Source organism: Mustela erminea, chromosome 15 (assembly GCF_009829155.1).
Source record: "Mustela erminea isolate mMusErm1 chromosome 15, mMusErm1.Pri, whole genome shotgun sequence".
NCBI classification, from domain to species: domain Eukaryota; kingdom Metazoa; phylum Chordata; class Mammalia; order Carnivora; family Mustelidae; genus Mustela; species Mustela erminea.
Window position 1 is genome coordinate 62147081 of NC_045628.1, and position 21048 is coordinate 62168128.

A 21048-nucleotide genomic window follows, 5' to 3' on the forward strand; every position below is an offset into this window, starting at 1 on the left:
TCCGAAACAGAGGTAAAGCCTTATGCGTCTGTTTGCCACAGTACACTTTTGAATAGTAAACCACTAGGAAGCAGAACACGCCAGAATACGTGTACATACTGCCCTCGACCACACGAAACAGCGCAGGGAAAAACAGACTGTAAAGGAGTAGGTCAAAATATTACAGCTTTTGCCTCCAGGTAGTGCAATCATGGGTGGTATTTTTTTTCTGCTTCATTTTCCTTTTGGTACTTGACACATTTTCTTTGATAAGCACTTATTAACTATATAATTAAAAAAACAAGGATAATAAAACTAGGAAAACCCAGCCACCGTTGACTGTTCTCAATGTTCCCATCAAATCTGTCCCCATGCCTGCTTATTCATCCTCCGCAGGTCGGACAGACTTCTGCTCCTTTCCCTGCAGCCCCAGCTGCACAGGTGGAGGTAGTCCAGTGATTACAACAAGGGTCTTCTAATGCTGGCCCCTTCCTCACAAGCTATGAAATCTTGGACAAGGTCTATGATCTTCTGTGACTCCATTTCCCCATCTGTGAAGCGAGTGCATTCAAATACTTCCTCTCTCAAAAAATTAGTCTGTATGATACAGAAATTGGCTTCATGGACCCCCCGGCCATGAAGGGGGTCAGCAAGGATGGCAAGGTTCCTAGAAGGACCACAAGAGACAAGAAGCCCTTCCCCCATTTCACCTACCATGTAACCCTCTTGGACTCTGATATGTCCCCATTTGGGGGGAGGGGAGCCCTCAATTATAACTATAATGGAATTTCCCTAGGACATACAGTATGATGGCTTTAAGTCAGAATGAATTTGATTTAAGGAAGAAGTAGTATTTCTGCATCCCTGATTTTGTTGTCTGAGAGCCACGCCCACTATCCAGTGTCTTTATAACCATGTTATCCCCTTCCTAGGCTATGGCCATAGACTCCCAACTTGTTTCTGTGGATCTAACATCTGCCCTCTCTTACCAATTTTTTTTTTTTAAATGCTTTGCACACACTCCGGCTCAAGGCCCTGCCATGGCTCCCTTTGCCCACCAAGCAAAAGTACTCTCTCCCCAGAGACTCCCTCAAGACTTTCAGCACTCAGCTCCCATCACCTTCTCCATACTAGCACTTGCTATTCTATGCTCCAGCCAAACAGGATTTTGGGTCTCCGCCAAATATATCCTGTGCTTTCCCATCCACAGGCCAAAGCTCAGGTTATTCCTCCAACTCGGCCCCTCCAAATCCTACCACCCACCAAAGCCCAGTGCAAAGGGCGCCTCCTTCAGGAAGCCTGTCTGGATCTCACTGCCAGAGCACATTGCCTGGTGCCAGGATGGGCAAGTTCTCAGTTGTCCCTAACTTGGGACTAATCACAGGGTGCTCTGTCTTGCGGTTGTTGAGCCACAAAGCTGATTACTCAGGCGAATGATATACGAGTCCTTGGTCCAAAGCAGTACCTCAGAAAATAAGATTCAACCAAGCGAGCATGTGAGTGAGGTCTTCACGTTGGACACAGTTCCGCAGTGCGCCCAGCTGGTGTTCCTTTCACGATAAACCCCCATGCTCACACTCCCAAGTCAGGGACCCTGACCCTGATCATGATTAGTCAATCCAAATGCCCTACAGGGTCGAGAGGGAGAAACTGTATGCAGCGAGCAAACTCAGGACGATGTGCTGAGCAGGTCCAGATTTACCCAAACCTCAGCCATTTACTCTGGCTTTTGTTTTCAACCCCATCAGCCTTTATGCCTCCGGACTAAAAGCTCCTGAATTGTCCATCTGTTGTATGGACTTCTCCCCATCCCCCCTCACCTCTTTTTCTATTTTAATTATTTTTTTCTGGGCCCTTCATTCTCCCCATTACGTATTTCTGAGTCATTCTATGCACACCCACGTTTGGATCCAGACACACCCTGATTTGGACCAAGAGTACGAGTTGTTACTCTGACCTCTAAAATGTTTCTTGTCTTTACAAACATTGAGGGCTAAACCCTGAGGGCACTTGCTCAGAGAACCTTTTTCCAACCTAGAATTTACCCACCATTTCCCTACAGACGTCCTATGTGTACATAGTTATTTTTAAACTCTACGCCCACTAAACTCTTGGCAAAAACACAAACTGAACGGATTTCAAACCCAACTGGCTTAAACCCACATGTTTGAAGAAGAACATTGAAATGGCACGAACGCACTTTCTTGCTCTCTTTGATGTTTGTCAGGTTAGAATTAGAGCCTTTCAAGGGAAGGCCGGGGGTTATGTATTTGACCTATTTCTTTGCCTCAGACTGAAAATCATTTCCATTGTCGCCTTCCAAGATTTCCCTCAGGGTAGACCAACCAAGGCCCCTGGAGGCTTTGTACCTTCAAAGCCACATATGTAACATATAACAGCTCATGGGGTGCCCTTGGATGGGACGGTGCATCGAGAACCTCATTCAGAGCCACAGCCGCTCCCTGGAGCTGCGGGTCCCATTTGCTTTGCTTTGTCACCATGCCATCTACTTACTACGCAATGATTCACTTATTTCTGAAATCCGGCGGACAGCTAGCAGACTCTCCAACGCTAGGTTACTGGGCACTGTGGTACCACAACCCAGCAGTGGGAGACCAACAATGATCATAGGGAAGGGAGCCACTAATCTCTTTCAAGCAGTATGGCTCAGAGCATTGGTCTTCCACATAGCGCGTGAGCAGCTTGGAAGCCACCTTTCTCAGAGATGGGTCAGACCTCAGAAGCACTGCCATGTCCCAACCAATCCTGGGAGAAAAGGCAGCAGAGAACACCTGAGAGCCTGCAGTCAAGAACGTCTCTGCATAAGCCCCTGCAGGAGCTGGTGGTGCATTCGCAGCCCAGGAGAAGGAGAGAGGAGAAAGGGATAGAATCTGCGTGCTGGACCACATCACTGTCCTATTTCAAGTCCTTCAATGGCTTTTCCTTGCCTTCGGACTAAAAATCCAAGGGCCTGTCCCCAGGCCACAAACGCCTACCTGATCTGGCCCCTCATCTCTCTCTCTCTCAGCCTTCCTCCCATCCTTCTCCCTGTCCAGCTCCCACTCTGCTGACCGGACATGCTTCCTGCAGTTCACCCAACACTCACATGACCTGCACATGCGGTCTCCTCTGCCCGGGACACCCCTCCCCCTCCACGTTGCTCCCTGATTGCCTTACTCTTTCGGGCTCAATTTAAATGCCCTCTCTTCTACATGAACAGACATTTCTGCAAAGACATCCAGATGGCCAACAGACACATGAAAAAGTGCTCCACATCACTCAGCATCAAAGAAATACAAATCAAAACCACAATGAGATACCATCTCACACCAGTCAGAATGACTAAATTTAACAAGTCAGGAAACGATAGATATTGGTGAGGATATGGAGAAAGGGGAAGCCTCTTACACTGTTGGTGGGAATGCAAGCTGGTACAGCCACTCTGGAAAACAGCATGGAGGTTCCTCAAAAAGTTTAAAATAGAGCTACCCTATGACCCAGCAATCGCACTACTGGGTATTTACCCCAAAGATACAAATGTAGTGATCTGAAGGGGCATGTGTACCCTAATGTTTATAGCAACAATGTCCACAATAGCCAAACTATGGAAAGAACCTAGCTGTCCATGAATAGAATGGATCAAGAAGATGTGGTATACATATACAATGGAATACTGTGCAGCCATTTGTAACGACGCAAATGGAACTAGAGGGTATTACACTAAGCAAAAGAAGTCAATCAGAGAAACAATTATCATATGATCTCTCTCACAGGAGGAATTTGAGAATCAAAGTGAGGGGGTGTGGGGGGAAGGGAGGGAAAAAATGAAACAAGAGGGGACTGGGGAGGGGGACAAACCATAAGAGACTCTTAATCTCAGGAAACAAACAGGGTTGCTGGGGGGTGGGGGAGGAGGGATAGGCTGGTTTGGTTATGGACATTGGGGAGGGTATATGCTATGGTGAGTGCTGTGAAGTGTGTAAGCCTGATGATTCAACAGACCTGTACCCTTGAAGCAAATAATACATTATGTGTTAATAAAAATTAAAAATTAAATAAATAAAATAAAAATAAAAATAATGCCCTCTCCTCTAAAAGGTCTTCCTTGACCATTTGTCTCTGTCTCCCTGTCACCTCATTATGAACACACACACAGACTCCCTTCCCTCCATTCTTTTTCTTCTCCAATCAGCCTCAGGTCTTTTTTTCTGATAGGGATCACAATGTTTAAGTGTCTTTTTCTGTATATGGCATTATTTTTCATTTGGCACCCTGACTAGAATACCCTCCATGATGGCAAAAGCGACCCCTCACTTCTATATCACTGTCCTTCAAGGTCTAGCATCGGGCAGGCGCTCAATAAATATTTGTCAAAAGGATAAATGAGTGATTTCCACATGAAGGATGAGCATTGCCGTGTATTTGCATGATTTTAGTCCACAAGCCTAGAGTACGCGATCCATCAGTTTCCCTTGTTTGTATACATCAAATGTTATCTCCTGAAGCCCTGACCTACTGTCCCCATGTCACCACAGGAAATGCGATCATTGCCTTCGCTGGCGCTCCCAGCCCCTGTCCAGGAATGATGTAATAATGTGGGCTTCTCCAGTGCTGGGAAGTCAGGGGAGGGACTGGGGCTTGTCCATGGTAGTGGCCATCGTGACCACTAGAGTAGCACTCTGGTCTCAAGTATGACAGGAACTTTGCACCAGGCAGGCTCAAAGGAGACCTCATAACTGTCTATCTTACTGTCCCCAAACCATCCTGTTATAATGTAGAGATAGAAACAAACCCATACTTTTTAGGGGCTCATAGTCTACCAGTAGAAGCAAACATTTAAACACACACTGGTCCTACAGTGAGATCATGGCAATGACACAAGAAAGAACCACTGTGCTGCCCAGAGGCAGGATGAGTAACTCTTCCTGGGGAACAAGGAATGTTTCCTGGAGGAGGTAAATGTTTGCATTCGGTCTGGGAAGATGAGTGAAAGCCCATGGTGCCAGAGAAAAGGCATGCAGAGTAGCTGTGCTGTAATTGGGAAAGTTGGAGAACATGAAGGAAAGGAATGCTGGATCTAGCTCCTCCTTGAAAAACAGAAGCTTGTGAAAAACTGCCTCAACCTCATCGTCCAGGGATATTGGCCAAACCTAGCCTGGCTGTTGAGCTGATGGGCACAGACAGCAAAGGTCTCTGCTTGCCATAGAAAAACGAATGCAGAGAGAAATAAAGCATTAATTTAACCTTCCTTGGAGAGTCCTGTTAAAAGGGCAGGGGACTCAAAATACCACCAAAAGTACACGGCATCACAGGGAGACCAGCATTATATGCGCTCACCTGATAATGGACATGATACTCTTGGCTGTAGATCAAATTTATGATGAGATTGAGTTGTATTTTTATGTGCTCAATGTATGCTTGAGGGTACATTGGGCCCTTCTGGAAACCTGCCCATTACTGTATAGAGAACTTGGAGCATCATCTTACCGGTTGAAATTACTCGAGTCTATTACTGTTGCTTTGCTTTTATGAGCTACTGCTGATCATATCTAGCCTTCATTTAGCACTGCGCCCTTGGTCAGCCAAGAAACCACCTTATCTCAAGGTGCCCACTGAAGAATACGTTCTATGCTAATGATGCTAAAACAAACAGCTGACATGTATTGAGAATTCAGTGCCTTGTGCTAAGTCCTTTCTACACATGATCTCGTTCACTCTTAGATAGATGAGGTCATGGTTTCCACCATTTTCCTCATGAGGAAACAAGCACAGAGATGACAGGAAATTGCCTTTGATCACACAACGAGCCAGTAATGCATTCTCACCATTCACTCATTCACTCATTCTGCTGAAGAGAGACACTGAGCGTTGTTAAGTTACACCAGCACATGTAAAGCCAAATGTAATGTGAGCTCTCCCTGGGGGAGCGTACTGTACAGCAGGGAAAGGCAAAAAACACAGACAACCTAGAAGGAAGAGGGAGGTGCCTAGAAAGTGACAGGAGCATTCTGTTCTCGTAACGAAGGGAGGAAACACTCCTGTGAAAGCAAGTAGCAACTCTACTGGGGTTTGAAGAAGGGTAAAATTTTAGGGATAAGATGTGAGAACGTCCTTCAAAGCAGAAGCATTTAAGCTGAGATTCCCCAAAACGAGAGTAATTAAGCCAGAAACATCTAATGTAGCATACGTTATCATTACTTAGTAAACAAAATATCAATGCATTCCATCTGCTTATTCGGGTATTTAATTGTAAGCAGAATTCACAGTGTGGTTCTTCGACATGACACCTGATGGTAAAAACCTGGCAGGAGTAGCACATGGTTGTCTGAGGTTAAATTCAAGGTTTCAAAAGTTCTAAACAGATTCTATTAAAATTCTATCCCCACGACCTAATGATGGTCATTAACACATTAACTCTAGAGAAAATCATCTCCTTTTAAATGGGAAGGCCATGCTTATCCTGGATAAAAGTAGAGTGTGCCTGGTTTAGAGTCTGACCCTGCCTCTGGAAAGGCCCTCAGGACTATGCAGGTATAATACATGAAAGATCTGGTTCAATGAAAGTCGAATATACAAAATTTCAGGCCCATCTACAGTCAGTGCATGGAGGACCACACAGTCACATTGAACTATCTGCAACATTTCTGATTTGACAGGAAGACCAGCTTTCCCCTCTGAAATTGGGGGTGGGGGTGCAGGGGTGGGGCCTGGGAAGGGGATGTGTCTCTGCCTTCCCTCCACCAAGCAAAGCCAAATCCTTCCCGCGACTTTGATGCTTGGTGCAGAAGAGAAGAGATGGAAGTAACTCGAGAGTAAGAAGAACAAGAAGGAAGGAAGAAATGAAAGCTTACTTACTGCCGTGGTCTTGGGGGTCAGGGAGGTGAGGAGGCCTTAGAAGGTGCCCGGGTGTTCCTAGGAGGCCCTGACTCAACACTGTCCACCAGCACCATTAAAGCTGTTGGCACCCTCTTCCCTTCAAAGGGTGGGGAGCAAAAATTTGCCTCTCTCCAGTGCCCTGTGGCAGCCATGGAGGAGAGGTGTTTTAAGAGGTTATCCCAAATGAGGACAATCAGGCACAGAAAGGCATAATAATGTATGCAAGATCACATAGTTTATAAAACTCAGATCTGTGATATTTTCCATTAGGGTCAATAGAGGCCACAAAATTTTCAAAACAAACTTCATGTTAATTCACTCTACTTTGGGAAGTTGTGATAACACCTCTAGAATTAGGAGGGGAGTAGAGGGCCGGGAGGGCGCCTTTGGGCCCAGGGGGCATCAGAACAAATGAAGCCACAAGGTGGCGGTGTCTGGAGCTGGTAAATGCATCCCACCATCCCACGCCCAGTTTTCATTCTTGAACGAGGGCCATTTGCACAGTCAAAGCCTGTCACAGGTTCCCTCAAATCATCAGAGTTTATCCTGCTTTTCCCCAGCGAAGTACAATCAATTCGGGATGTATTTGATTTTCATATAACAAATATAGGGTCTTCAAAGCAACCATCCTGCCTGTCTCGATTTTTGTCTGTTCATTTAATTACGCTGTCTAAAATTCCTGCAGCAGAAAGATGGCACCGTAGTTAAGACCATTCTGCTGAATTGCAAATGTCTTCCATTGCATTTGGCAGCTTCCACCCCTACCACATATCTTTAGCAAGGCACCATAAATCAGCATGTTCTAAACAACTGAACCAGAAATAACCGAAGAGGATGTTTGGACCAAATGGAGAGGGAGGCCAGGATGAAAGATTTAAACACTAAGGGAAAAAATGCACGATGAAGGAACAAAGAGATAGGAATTAAGCAGAAGCTGTTTTTACAGTACATGAATAAAATGATATCTTTTCAAAAAGCTTGATGAAGTCATGACTGATACTAATTTGTTTGTTCTCCCCCCCTGACTCACCCAAATTACTATCCTCAGGGTCGCTGTAGCATTAGCCTAATTAGAGCCAGTGACAAAACCGATGTCTAGTGTAGAAAGGCCAGGCCACATTCTAGAGACCTAGTGCCTGATTCCATTGCTGGCTTCAAGAGGACTCTAAATGTCCCATGGAACAGAATGGGGGGAAATTGCCTCTGCAGGGGACAAAAGGAAGAGCTCTTACTTCTAGCCATTTCCAACATTTTGCTTTTCATTGTTATGACTAAAAAAATTCTAAAATCATCTAATAGGTTTAAAGAGAAAATATATGCATCGTTCACTTGAACAGCTACCCTTTCATTCACTGAGCATCAACTACCTGCCAGGCACTGGGCTAAAAGCTTTGTAACCATTCTGTTTTTAATCCTCAGAACAACCTGGTGTGGTAGGTTTTATTTTATCTGTGAGAGGACAGAGATTCAGTGAGATCTGGTCAGCTGTCCAATGGCCTACAGTTAACCACTGGGTCAAGTCTCAGACCCAGGTGAGTCTGATCCCAAAGACCAGGCTTTTCATCACTACCTTGTGCTTCCTCCTCACCACGTGGTTAGAAGTAGTTCTTAGCTGTAAACAACAGAATCCAGCCTCCCAGTTGAATCTGGAAAGAAATGTCTTGAAGGATGCCCAGCGGAACTAAAAGTCTCTGGAAGGGGCAGAGCCCCAGGTTTGACTGCCACACAGTCAGGAATAATGCAGCCAGGATGGATGCCGTGCTGCTCTGTGGAATTCTTCCAGCAGAAACACCACTGCTGCTCTGACCCGTGACTGACACAGATCATACCTGGGACTGGACACCAGATTCTCAACTAAAACTGCCCCAGAAGAGACAGAGGCCTCTGCCACCAAGCTTGCCAAGAGATCAGTCTCCCTGTGTTGCCTGCCATCACCCACTTTCCATTCATGTCTTCTGTGAGCACTTCTAACTAACAGACTTTGAATCATGTGGTCACACCAACGTGGAAAAAGGGAGTCTGAGAGATGTAGTCTGGGGGTGTTTTTCTTGGGAAGGAGAGACTCACAATATGGAAACTAGGAAAATAAGAGGGTAAACAAAAAGATATAGGCCCACTAAAAATAACCTTAAATAAACAGTCACTGAGGGCCTTCTATGCAGAACAGGACACTAGACTCAAGGCTTTCAAGGATGAAGAAATCTGGTCCAAAATCTGGTCCTTGGAGGAATAGAATCTGTTCAGTTTATGTAAGTGACCAACCACCCAAGGCAGCCACCCATGGAAGAGCCAAATAGGCAGAGAGCTGTGTGCAATTTCTGTGAGCTGGGGCATTAAGATGTAATGGATGAAAAGAAATCTCCAGAGCATTTTAATTTGAAAGGACAGATGTCATCCACAAAGAGGAGGAATGGGTAAAGATACTGGCCCTCTTCTCCATGCTAGACTCAAGGTGTATGGGGCCGGGAAGAATGACCACAACCCCTGTAAGGGTAGAGGGATCTAAGGTCTCACTTTGGTTAGACAGGGGTGGATCCACGAGTGCAGGAGCTCACTTATCATGGCATAGTGTTTCTTTAGGGATCACTGAGCTGGGTGGTGAGGGGAGAAGGGGGCCACCAATGGGGAGAAAACACACAGGACACTGTGATCATGCAAACATGGAAGAGGACAGAGGTCCAAAGGGTCCTGCATTTTGGACAGTCACTTAAGGATGGTAGACTGTAAGTCTACACCAGGCAGGGTTATGAATGACAAACAACAGTGCCCACTCCGGCTTGTTTAAATGGCCAGGATTTGTGCAAGAAATTAGTTTGCTCACCAAATCTCTGGGAGTACGGAAGGGTCAGGTTGGAGGTTATGCAGCCAGGAGCCAAGCCCAGACTCCAAACCTGAGACAATTTCAGCAAAGACTCTCTGTTGCTGAGAGATAACCTCACAGCCCCTCAATGTTTACAGTGCTGTCTCCACAGCCAGACCACATTTCTTTCCAGAAAATGGATTCCACAAGTACCATCTTCCTCACATGCTCTGATATTGGCACATCTGACATTAGCCTTTTTCACATCCCTATGCCCTCATTTTCAGGCTGGGGAAAGGAGTTCACCCTTCTCCCTTGGAGAAGAATATTATTCAAGGATATGGAAGGCCACATTTATAACAAATGTTTGTGGCAGAGGCACAGTGTAAGCTGACCTCTGTGTCAGCTGAGGGCTTCACTAGACTTGGCTTTGCATCTCCTGACCAGAAGGGAGTATCTCCTGCAGCCACAGAGAGAGTTCAAGGGTCTTGGGCTCTACATGGAGTACTTCTGGGCAACCAGACATTGAGGGAAACTAAAAATCTATGTTTTCTCACCCTGAAATATAAATGTCCAAGAACACTTATATGCTACCTTCCCAATGATTCTGTTTGTTTGTTTTTTTTTTAACAGAGAATAATACTTTAAGTAAAAAAGGATAATATAATAATTGGGCCAATTTTTGAGAGCAGGCAGCCAGTGGAGCAACTATTTTCTAGTTGGCAAGAGAGGAGGCCATGGTGAACAGTTGCATTAGGCGATAGACATTGGATTGTCTATCTAATATCCAATCTCATTTTTTTCTTGTTAACAGCATTGCAGATTTGGGAGAAGGGGCTCTTTAAAATTAGTCACCACTACCAACAAATCATCTAACAAGGAAATCAGTAAAACAATCCCATTTACAATAGCATCAAAAATAATAAAATGCTTAGGAAAAAATTTGACCAAAGAGTTAAAAAATCTCTATACTGAAAACCATTAGATACTGATGAAAAAAACTGAAGACACAAATAAATGGAAAGATATCCCATGTTCATGAATTGGAAGAAATAGTATTGTTAAAATGTCCATATGTTCCAAAGCCATCTATAGATTCAGTGTAATCCCCAGCAAGAGTCCAATGTCATTTTTACAGAAGTAGTATAAACAATCCAAAAAAGGTGGGGGGCACAAAAGACCTTGAATAGCCAAAGAAATCCTGAAAAAGAAGAAGAAATGGTGGCATCACACATCTGTTTTCAAATGATAACAGTGAATTTATCAAAACAGTATGTTTCTGGCATAAAAACAAACATACCAACTGAACAGATTCAAGAGCTCAGAAATAAATCCATGCATATATGGTCAACTAATATTTGACAAGGGAGCCATGCATACACAAATGGAGAAAAGATAGTCTCTTCAATAAATGATGCTGGGGAAAAAATGATTATTTAAATGTAAAAAAAATAAAGCTAGACCCAGACCCCTATTTTAAACCTCTCACAAAAATTAACTTGGAATGGATTAAAGACTTAAATATAAGACCTGAAACCATTAAAACCCCTAGAAGAAAACATAGGGGAAAAGCTTCTTGACATGAGTTTTGGCAATGATTTTCTTTCTTTTTTTTTTTTTTGGCTAGAATACCTAAATCATGAGCAACAAAATCAAAAATAAGCAAGTGAGACCCCAGAACTTCTACACAGCAAAAGAAATGATAACAAAATGAAAAGACAGCCTTGAATGAAAGAAAATATTTGCAAATCATATATCTGGTAAAGGGTTAATATCTAAAATATATAAGGAACTTCTACAACTCAGTAGCAAACAAACAAAAAAAATGAAACAAATAACTCAATTTAAAAATGGGCAAAAGATCTGAAAAGACACTTTTCCAAAGAAGACATTCAAATGTCCAAAAGGTACATGAAAAGGAGCTCAACATTGCTAATAAAGGAAATGAAAATCAAAAATCACAACGAGATCACCTCATACATGTTAGAGTGACTATTATCAAAAAGACAAGAAATAACAAATACTGGTAAGGATGTAGAGAAAGGAACTCTTGTACCCTACTGATGGGAATGTAAATCAGTCCAACCACTATGGAAAACAGAATGGAGGTTCCACAGAAATAAAAAATGAAACTACCATATGATCTAGAAATTCTACTTCTGGTTATATATCCAAAGGAAATGAGATCACTATGCCAAAGAGATATCTGAATCCCCAGGTTTATATAGCCAAGACATGGAAACATCCAAAGTATCCATTACCTGATGAATGGATGAAGATGTTATTTATATATGTATATATATACACATATATATGTATATATACATACACATACATATATATATTATATAAAAATCTACAGTGGAATATTAGTCAGCCATAAAAAGGAAGGAAATTCTGCTATTAGCCACAACACTGACAGACCTCAAGGATATTACGCTAAGTGAAATAAGTGAGAGAAAGAAATACTGTAGGATCTCACTTATATGTGAAATCTTTTAAAAATTTTTATTTATTTTTGAACCATTTTTAATTTTAATTTATTTTTAATTTTTTAAATTTTTTATTATTAACATATGCCATTCATTTCAGGGGTACAGGTCTGTGATTCATCAGCCTTACACAACTCCACGCTCACCACAACACATACCCTTCCCAAGGTCCATTACCCTGCCTCCCCATCCTCCCACTCACTCCCTTCCCCTCCAGCAACCCTCAGTTTGGTTCCTGAGATTAAGTGAAATCTTCAAAACAAAAACAAAAGGAACTCAGAAAAAGAGGTCAGACTTATGGTTACCAGAGGTGGTGGGGGAAGGGGTGGGGGTAGAAATTTGGAAGAAAGTGATCCAAAGGTACAAACTTCTAGTAAATATATACTGGGAATATAATATACATGAAGACTATAATTAACACTGCTGTATGGCATGTGTGAAAGCTGTTAAGAGTGTAAATACCAAAGTTTCTCATCACTAGGAAAAAAAATTACCCCATGAGGAGATGAGTGTTAACTGAACATAATGTATTCATTTATAACATTTATATTATGTCATTATGCAGTATACCTTGAACTCATACAGAATTGTAGGGAAGTTACATCTCAATAAAACTGGAAGGAGAAAAACGTACATTAACAAATTAACTAATTATAAAATAGTCACTCCCCGGCAACCTGGGATAGTCATGTGACCCAGTCTGGGCCAATGAGAGACAAACAGAAGTCTCCTAGGTGGGGTTTCTAAAGAAGTTATTACTTTGTTGATGAGAAGGGACAGACTCAACTGGCCTTTTTTTTTTTTTTTAAAGTAGATTTTTAGAGCAATTTTAGCTTCACAGCAAATTGAGCAGAAAGTACAGAGTTGCCACACACCCCCGGCCCTTGCTCATGAACGTGTGCCAGAATATGGTACATTTCTTACGACTGATGAAGGTACACAGATACATCATTAGCATCTGAAGTCCGTAGTTTAAACACCCTGTAGATTTTGGCAAATATACAATGACACGTATTCACCATTATCGGATCACACGGCATAGTTTCACTGCCCTAAAACTCCTATCATCTGCCTATACATCCTTCTCGCCCCTCTGTCCTCTGGCAACCTCTGACCTTCTTACTGTCTCCATAGTCTTGCCTCTTCCAGAATATCATATAGCAGAATCATACAGTATATGTAACCTTCTCAGACCAACATCTTTCACTTGGCAATATGCATTTAAAGTTCCTCCGTGTCTTTTCATGTCTTGATGGCTCACTTCTTATCACTGAATAATATTTCATCCTCTGGATGTATCACCGTCTGTTTACCCAATCACCTGCTAAAGGGCATCTTGGTTGCTTCCAGTGGCAACTATGAATAAAGCTGCCACAAAAATCTGGGTGCAGGTTTTTGTGTGAATGTAAATTTGTAACTCATCTTTGTAAATAGCAAGAAACATAAAACCCGGATCATGACCCGTCACTTTTGGACTTTGCCTGTTGCCCTTCTTCTCGTCTGCAACTCGAAGGCAATGCCCAGAGGAAGGGCAGCCATTTGGCTACACATGTTCCAAGTAGAGGCAGGCCATGCTAAAGAAGGAGCTGGAAACTAGATGGGATCTGGGTCCACGGTAGCTTTGTTGAGTAGCTAGATCAGCCCTGGAATGTCTACACCATAAATTTCTTTACTTGAGGAAAAACAGATCCCATTGGGTTATGCTACTCTATCAGCCAAGCTCAGTCCTCACCAGTACAGAAGGCTTCCCGGTGTTCCTGAAATCACCTGGAATTGGCAGCTTACAGACAATAGGCTTGGTTCTTAAAATATTGTCAGCTGGGAAACAACTATGCAGCTTCCTTCCCAGCCAGCACCCCCCCATCTAAATTCCATCTAAATCTCGAATCTTTTACCTTTGTTTAAAATAGAGTTTTCTCCTTCCAGTGAATCTCCAAGAACAGAGGAAGTGCATTGCCAGTGTCAATGGCAGGGAGAGGGGAGGAAAGCTAGACCCCTTTCCTTCTTCATTAAATACCCAGTTGGGAATGTAAAACACCATCTGCAAGTCAGTCCCTGCTGGGCAGAAGATGTGCATTCTGAGCAGAGAATCCATTTGCTTTTATGAGAGGGTTTCTTCTTCTCCTGTGAAAGTCCTATTATAAAAACAATTAGTCTCGTTAAAGGATTCTGTTCTGCAAAAGAACTAATTCTCTGCACAGCTGCTCATCCTTAGAAACGGCCAAGCCTAAGTACTAGAGGGAGGGGGATCCTGACACACTGCGGTAGAATCTGCTTCTGGAGCCAGAACCAGCTTAGTCAAGCAGGAGTCTGCCCCCGGCCCGAGTCCAGCCAAGGCCTCTAAGACCATCAGCACAGCTTCGTGGTCAAGAGGCCACAGCAGCTAAATCTAAGGGGTGAAAAGGACTTGAGGCCAACTAGATCATGCTGGGGAACAATTCTCGAAGACCTTAACACTTTATCATGTTCAACAGCTCTTGATTTAAATGGGTCCTTTTTAAAACCTATCATTGTGCTGAGATCTACAACTTGATGGTGGGGCTTCAATTTATGAAATGCAGACATGACACACATTGTTTTTCTAATATACCATTATTCTTTGCCAAAATCTACTCTTCTACTGGGTAGTTGTCTCTCTGAGGACCTTTCAGACCCATTCACAGCTGTTCAATCACTTTCTGTTATTAACATAGTCTCATTTGGGTCACTCCACCTTAGCCTGGTCCATTTTTAAATCAGAATTTCATTTTTGCCTTACCTGCTTCCCTGCCACCCCATGTAAGGTTCCTGGTCCCAGAGACTTGGAGTTGGTAATATGCTGCTTGGTATTAGATACCCTAACACCCATCTCAACTTGGAAGAAAGGGGAGAATCATTGATTCTTTGCTTTTGCTGTTCTGGTGGTGTAAACAGTTCCACCAGGTAGGCAGATGTGAAACTACCAAGGTGAGATCACTGAACACACAGCCCTGTGTAGAGTTAACAAAGGGATTTATGTGGCCCCCATGCCATTCCCCTTTGCTGGGCCTGCTTTCTTGGTGTTGGAGTAGGAAGGAGCGTAAGAGGTCCAAAGGACATTGCCAACCTTAGCAATTGCTGGTGGTAGGACTGAAGTCACTCTCCACCTTTTACTGGTCATTATCACCCATCTAATTTGTGGTCTCCAAACCTTGCTGGCCAGGGACACATCCCCGGGCAGCTCCCCACAACTATACACAGCAACATGACCCAGGAGCCTGGTTGCTCCTAGTTCGTGACTACACACCATCAGGTGAGCCTCTTTGCCCCACGCTGCTGCCTGGCAAACCTACAGACCCCAGTTTTGTCTGGCTTCCTAGGTCAGAACACCTGGGCAGGTGACATCTTCTATATGCCCAAGAACGGGGACATCAAGAGGGTACCAGTGGCTCCCTCCAAGCCTCCTCCCTCTGTCACATAGACTGGACCTAGTCAGCAGGTGACACGGAAGAGCAGATACCCAGCCAGGGAACAAGGGGATACCTTCTCCCATGCACCTCCCTCATCCTCCCCCACCTGCTCCAACCACACTCAGCAGCCCCAGAAAAGGTGATCTCTCACTCCCTTCTTCCAAGCTTTTTCTATCTTGGGGGTTGTTCTGGGTGGTTCTTTGCAATCCCAGTGGGGGAGCTGGCTTGCCTGATGGTGGGAGGCTTTCGAGACTTAGAACATAAGGTACTCAGAGCCTTTTTTCCTTTGTGGGTTGTAGCCACAATTTTGGAATAACAAAGCATACAAGAGGGAATATCTTATTATTAATGTCACCTGTAACACTCTTTATAGCACATAAGGCTTTCATGTGCATTATCTCACTTGAAACTAGAGTACATGTATCACTGGGGGATCTCCAAGGACTTTCCAAGAGGAACACTGAGCACAGATGATTTTAAGAGGCTCAATTTTTAGCTCTCAACTTTCTCTGTCCTCTTCCAATAACTGGTCTGCTGATCATTGATCTCCCTTTTGTAGAGGTGTTAGGAGGAACCACTTGCCACCTATCTTTCTCCTGAGTGCCTCGCACCCATCTGGAACCTTGTATTTAATTTTTATTATAGATCTCCAAGTGGATTTTTAGCACAGAACTCAGAAAGGTCCAAAGAACCACTTGAGCTTGCAGTTATAAAATGCTTTCCATTTCCATCAACTTATTTAATGAGCGAGGTTACTCCACACCTAAATCCACAAAAACACGAAAATTAGAAAGCAGTTGGATCTAAACTCTCTCCCATTCCAGAAATAAAAGACACTCTTCTGCTGTGTGTGTTTTAATAGCATTAAGAAATACATTGCCGATAAAACAAAATCTATTTATCTCACTATTTACCAAACTTTGTACTATATGTTGTTTTGGTCAGTTGTGTTCTGGCCAGTAAATCTTAACAATTCAAAAGAAATGTTTGTAACCAGACTTATGCCACAAGAAATAAATTTTTTATATTTCAAGTTACCGTCATATTTTTGCTTCAGGAGAGTACATGAGGCTCTTGGATCAAACATTCAACTGCCTGCCTCCAGTCATGCCTGCTCCCCACTTAGGTAGCATAAATAGAGTTTCTCTTCCACAACAGAGTCTCATGTTCCCAGGCAACTTACAGCTAAGGCATAGGCATGTAATTCAGTCAGGCCAAAGAGACATGAGGAAAGTCTGCCAAGAGGTTCTAAGAAAGATTTTCCTTCTTGGTTTAAAAAAAAAAAAAGATACCTCTTCCCTTCTCTTCCCTTCTCACATTTGGATAGATGAGAGGATATGAAGACTATAACTACAGGGGACAAGCCAAGAGAATTAAAGCAAAGGCAAGCCAGAATCTTGACATTGTTGAACTGCTAAACTCACCTGGAAACACCTTCCTCCAGATTTCCTGTTATGAGAGAAGACCAAAGGCCTAAATTTACTTTTTTTAATTTTTAAATTCTTTAAATTATTTTTAGTCAGGAATTCGATTTTCAGCCAAAACAAATACTGATATAACTTCTACCCTATGCTAAGGGTTTGGGATTTTTAAGTGTCTAGGAGCTAGCAGATTTTAAGATTTGAAACAGCAGAATGACCTTTCAATGACAGCCATTTGAAGAATGGATTGGTAAAAAGAGAGAATGAAGACAAGGGACCATTTACAATCACTTGTCACTGTAATTTCTACCTTCACACAGAGTACTTACATGGTAATTTAGCATATTCTGTAATCCTGGTCCTCATTTTTAACATTTTTATTAAAGAACAGTCCAAGCTTCATAGGAAACACTACAGTCCACTGGTGAGTGGTCTGGGGGAATTAGAAACGGGCATATGGGGTAGTTCACAGCCCTTGGTATATGGCTTACAAGGTTACTCCTGTCTTTGCCCTTTCTCGGGTGGTAGGAAGAGGAAAGAGAAGCCAGAGCAGACTTTTTAAATAGAAACCCTGAAGCCGTATACATTATTCCCAGTCATATCCATTCACCCTATGGCCTATCACTGCAAAGAGGCTGACAATTACAGTTTAGAGCTGGAGGGTATCTAGGGTAGGACCTGCGCCAAAATTCACCTAGCTCCATTACCAAAAGAAGGCAGCAAAATGGATATCAAAGGACATTTTATTTTAAGACTATCCACAAGTATAATTTAAAGTGTTTCTTGAGATTGGGCATCAGATTCCCTTAAAGTTAATCGATCTTTTAAGAACAGGTGACGTAAGCCTTTAAGTACTTATTTGAAGTAATTCTCAATTCATTGAATAATTACTAGTATCACTAATTCAACAACATATCACTTGAATTGGCCTCTGAATGTAAGGCCAGGGGTCAAGAATAGAAACAAAGTGTGGTTCAGGGTCAGGACCCAAAATAAGAGATAAGAAACATGAGCAGACCCAGCAACTGATGGTGCTTTCAATCTCTACTAAACCATGAGGACATTAAAAAAAAAAAAAAAAAAAAAAAAAAAAAAGTCAGAAAAAGATGTAACTTAACAGTAAGGAAAACAGAGTTCCCCAAATGCAATGAAATTCAGAAACGGTGGCTGTGGAAGTCGGATATCCTATGGCAGGCACGTCCTTCCAGCAGGCATCTGACTTACTATGCTCTCATATGTATCTAAAGTGAAAAGCCATTTACCTGAGGCTTCAGAATGAAAAAAAGAATAAGAAATTGAGGCAGGAAATCCCAAAGACAGAGAAAGGACAGCTTGTGAAAGAGCTATCGCTTTAAGCTCTGTTCTTCTAGCTGCAAGAAATCATGAGCATATCAAGGGAAAATTTTGAAAGAGCCCATGAGTTGTCTTCTATTAGCAAAATAATGCTGTGCTTCCCAGCATGAATCAGTGGTCCTCCTTGAAGCTAAAAGTCTGCTGGTGTCCAGGTTTTAAGTAAAGGATCCAATTTAACAGAGGAAGCAATCCTGGTGCTATTAAACCCAATTTAATATTTATTTATACCCCCCAGGGAGCAGAAGCGCTAAGTAGTTTCCTCTCCTTGAGAGGATATATTTGTAAGAGTGTTTTGTAAATTATAAATCATTCAAATTCTATAGAGAAGTATGCATACATACCACATACATATTAATGTGTATTAATACTCCCCAGGAGCACTGAGTAGTTTCCTCTACTTAAAGGGTCTCTTGGAGATATTATATATAATGGTGCTTTGTAAATGGTAAAACCCAACACACATGTAACCAACTGGTAGTCTTCTATTTGATTTTTTTTTTTTTTAATCAAGAAAGACAGTATATCCTACCTCTGGTCTCTGCACCCAGACCTGCCCATCAGAGGCACCATGCAAGAAAGGGACAAACCAATGGAAACCAATGTCCACATACCAAGGACTCTGAGATCCTGATGAAAACCAGGATCTTTAACTATTTGATAAATAAGACTCTTATATATCCTAAGAAGCTATGATTTGCTCCTTTTTGTGCTCTGACAGGCACAAGGATAGTAAGGCTTTCTTCTCTGTTTAATGAGGTATTACATTTACCTCCAAATTTAAGTGAACAATTAAAGCATTTAGCATCTTAGACTCCTGGAGATCAATGGTGAATTAAATAATCCAAGATAATCACACTTGATTAAACTGACTTACTGTTTCTAAGTCCAGGGGCACCCTACCCTGCTACCAAAGCTATGAAATATAAGAGAAGGAAAAAAGCTAGGAGACACATAATGAAGCACTTAAAGCACACTGTCACTAGACTGTCTCAGAAGTGACAGATACTGCAATGAAAAAAGGAGTCTAGGTTCAAAGCATCCTTGTAAACAGTCTTTCCCATAAAAATAATTACAGTGAAAATTTATGAGTAGCCAAAAATGTCAACACCAGCCAGCAGTCCACTCATGTCAATCAATATTAAATGCAACCTGGTTCAGGTGTAACCAAAAGTACAAACCACCCATTGATATTTGCTGGGATAGTCCTTGACCCTGAACTCTATCACACTTCACAGTGGCAGGCCTTATTTGTAAGGGCTGCACAAGGGCAGCTCCCTTGGGCGGCTCACTGAAGCCAGCTGTCCCTTCGGGTTCTGAGAGTATATGTGGCCAAGTCACCATATAAAGAGTCTGGCCCCTCTGCCATCCCTCCGGGATCACTGAGGCCCTGCCAGGCCCTCAAATTCTATATGTTTAACTCTTATCCAAGTCAAACTTTTTCACACTCTAATCTGAGACTCCTACGCCCAATTCCTAGGCCTGATTTGGCCTTTGAGTCATTCTTGGAGCTTGTACCAGCAGTTCTAAGCCACAACCATTCAATCCAGCCAAACATCACCTTGGAACTCAAAAGATTGCATAATTATTGGACATGTCATTGCATTCTGCTTTTATCTTATATAAGTTACTGGAACGTAAGAATTTAAATGTTGATATTGGTGCCACAGGAATGACCTTCACCAATATTGATGTTGGGGACTTTTCCTTTAACACTGCTTCCTCTGCTCCCCCTCCCCATGTCATTTCTTTTATTGAGGGGTCCTGACAGTATCCTGGGTCATTAGAAAAGCTGTGGCCACATATGGAAGTCAAAATAGAATATGGCTCTCAGGGCCAGAGCAGATGTAACTTAACAGCAAAGGAATCACATCTACCTCATCACTAATGGGAAGGACAATCATTACCTCTCCCTCAGCACAGGAGCCATGTCTCCCTCAAAAGTTGGTGGAGACCTACATGTATGGGAATAAATGTGAATTCTCTGTACTTTCTGTCCAGAGTTTTGCATAAATCTAAGATGCTTCAAGGAAATAAAGTTGGTTAATTTTTTTAAATGTCACCAGAGGTTCTATAGGCACTGGCTTGGCTCATATGGCTTCCCAGTGTGCACATTGTGGCAGCCTGGGATCATCCCTCAATGCTAGCCACCTTTTCTGCTCCTCACATGGCTCCCTCAGTTTTGGTTCTCTCCGTTTTAGACTCCATAGACCTGTAAAATTATGCCACTGATGTTAGGCTGAAAAATGATCCCCAAAGATGCCCTAATCTCTGGACCCACTGAATATGCTGGTTACATGCAAAAGGGAATTAAGGTTGCAGCTGGAGGTAAGGTTGAAAACCAAATGATTTTAATACTGGGATGGGCCCAATGTAGTCATGATAGGCCTTAAAAGTGGAAGAAGGAGGCAGAGAACCAGAGGAAAATTTGATGGCAGAAACAAGGTCAGAGATATGCTATGTTACTGGCTTTGAAGATGAAGGAAGAGGACCCATGAGTCAAAAAGGGGACAAAGAGACAGCTGGAAAGAAAACAGATTCTCTCCTAGAGCCTTCAGAGAGGAATACGGTCCTGACAACACAACACCTTGACTTTAGCCCAGTGAGACCTATGTCAGACTCCTGAATTACAAAACTGTAAGAAAATAAGTTTATTGTTTCAAGCTGCTAAGTCTGTGATGTTACAGCAACAATAGGACACT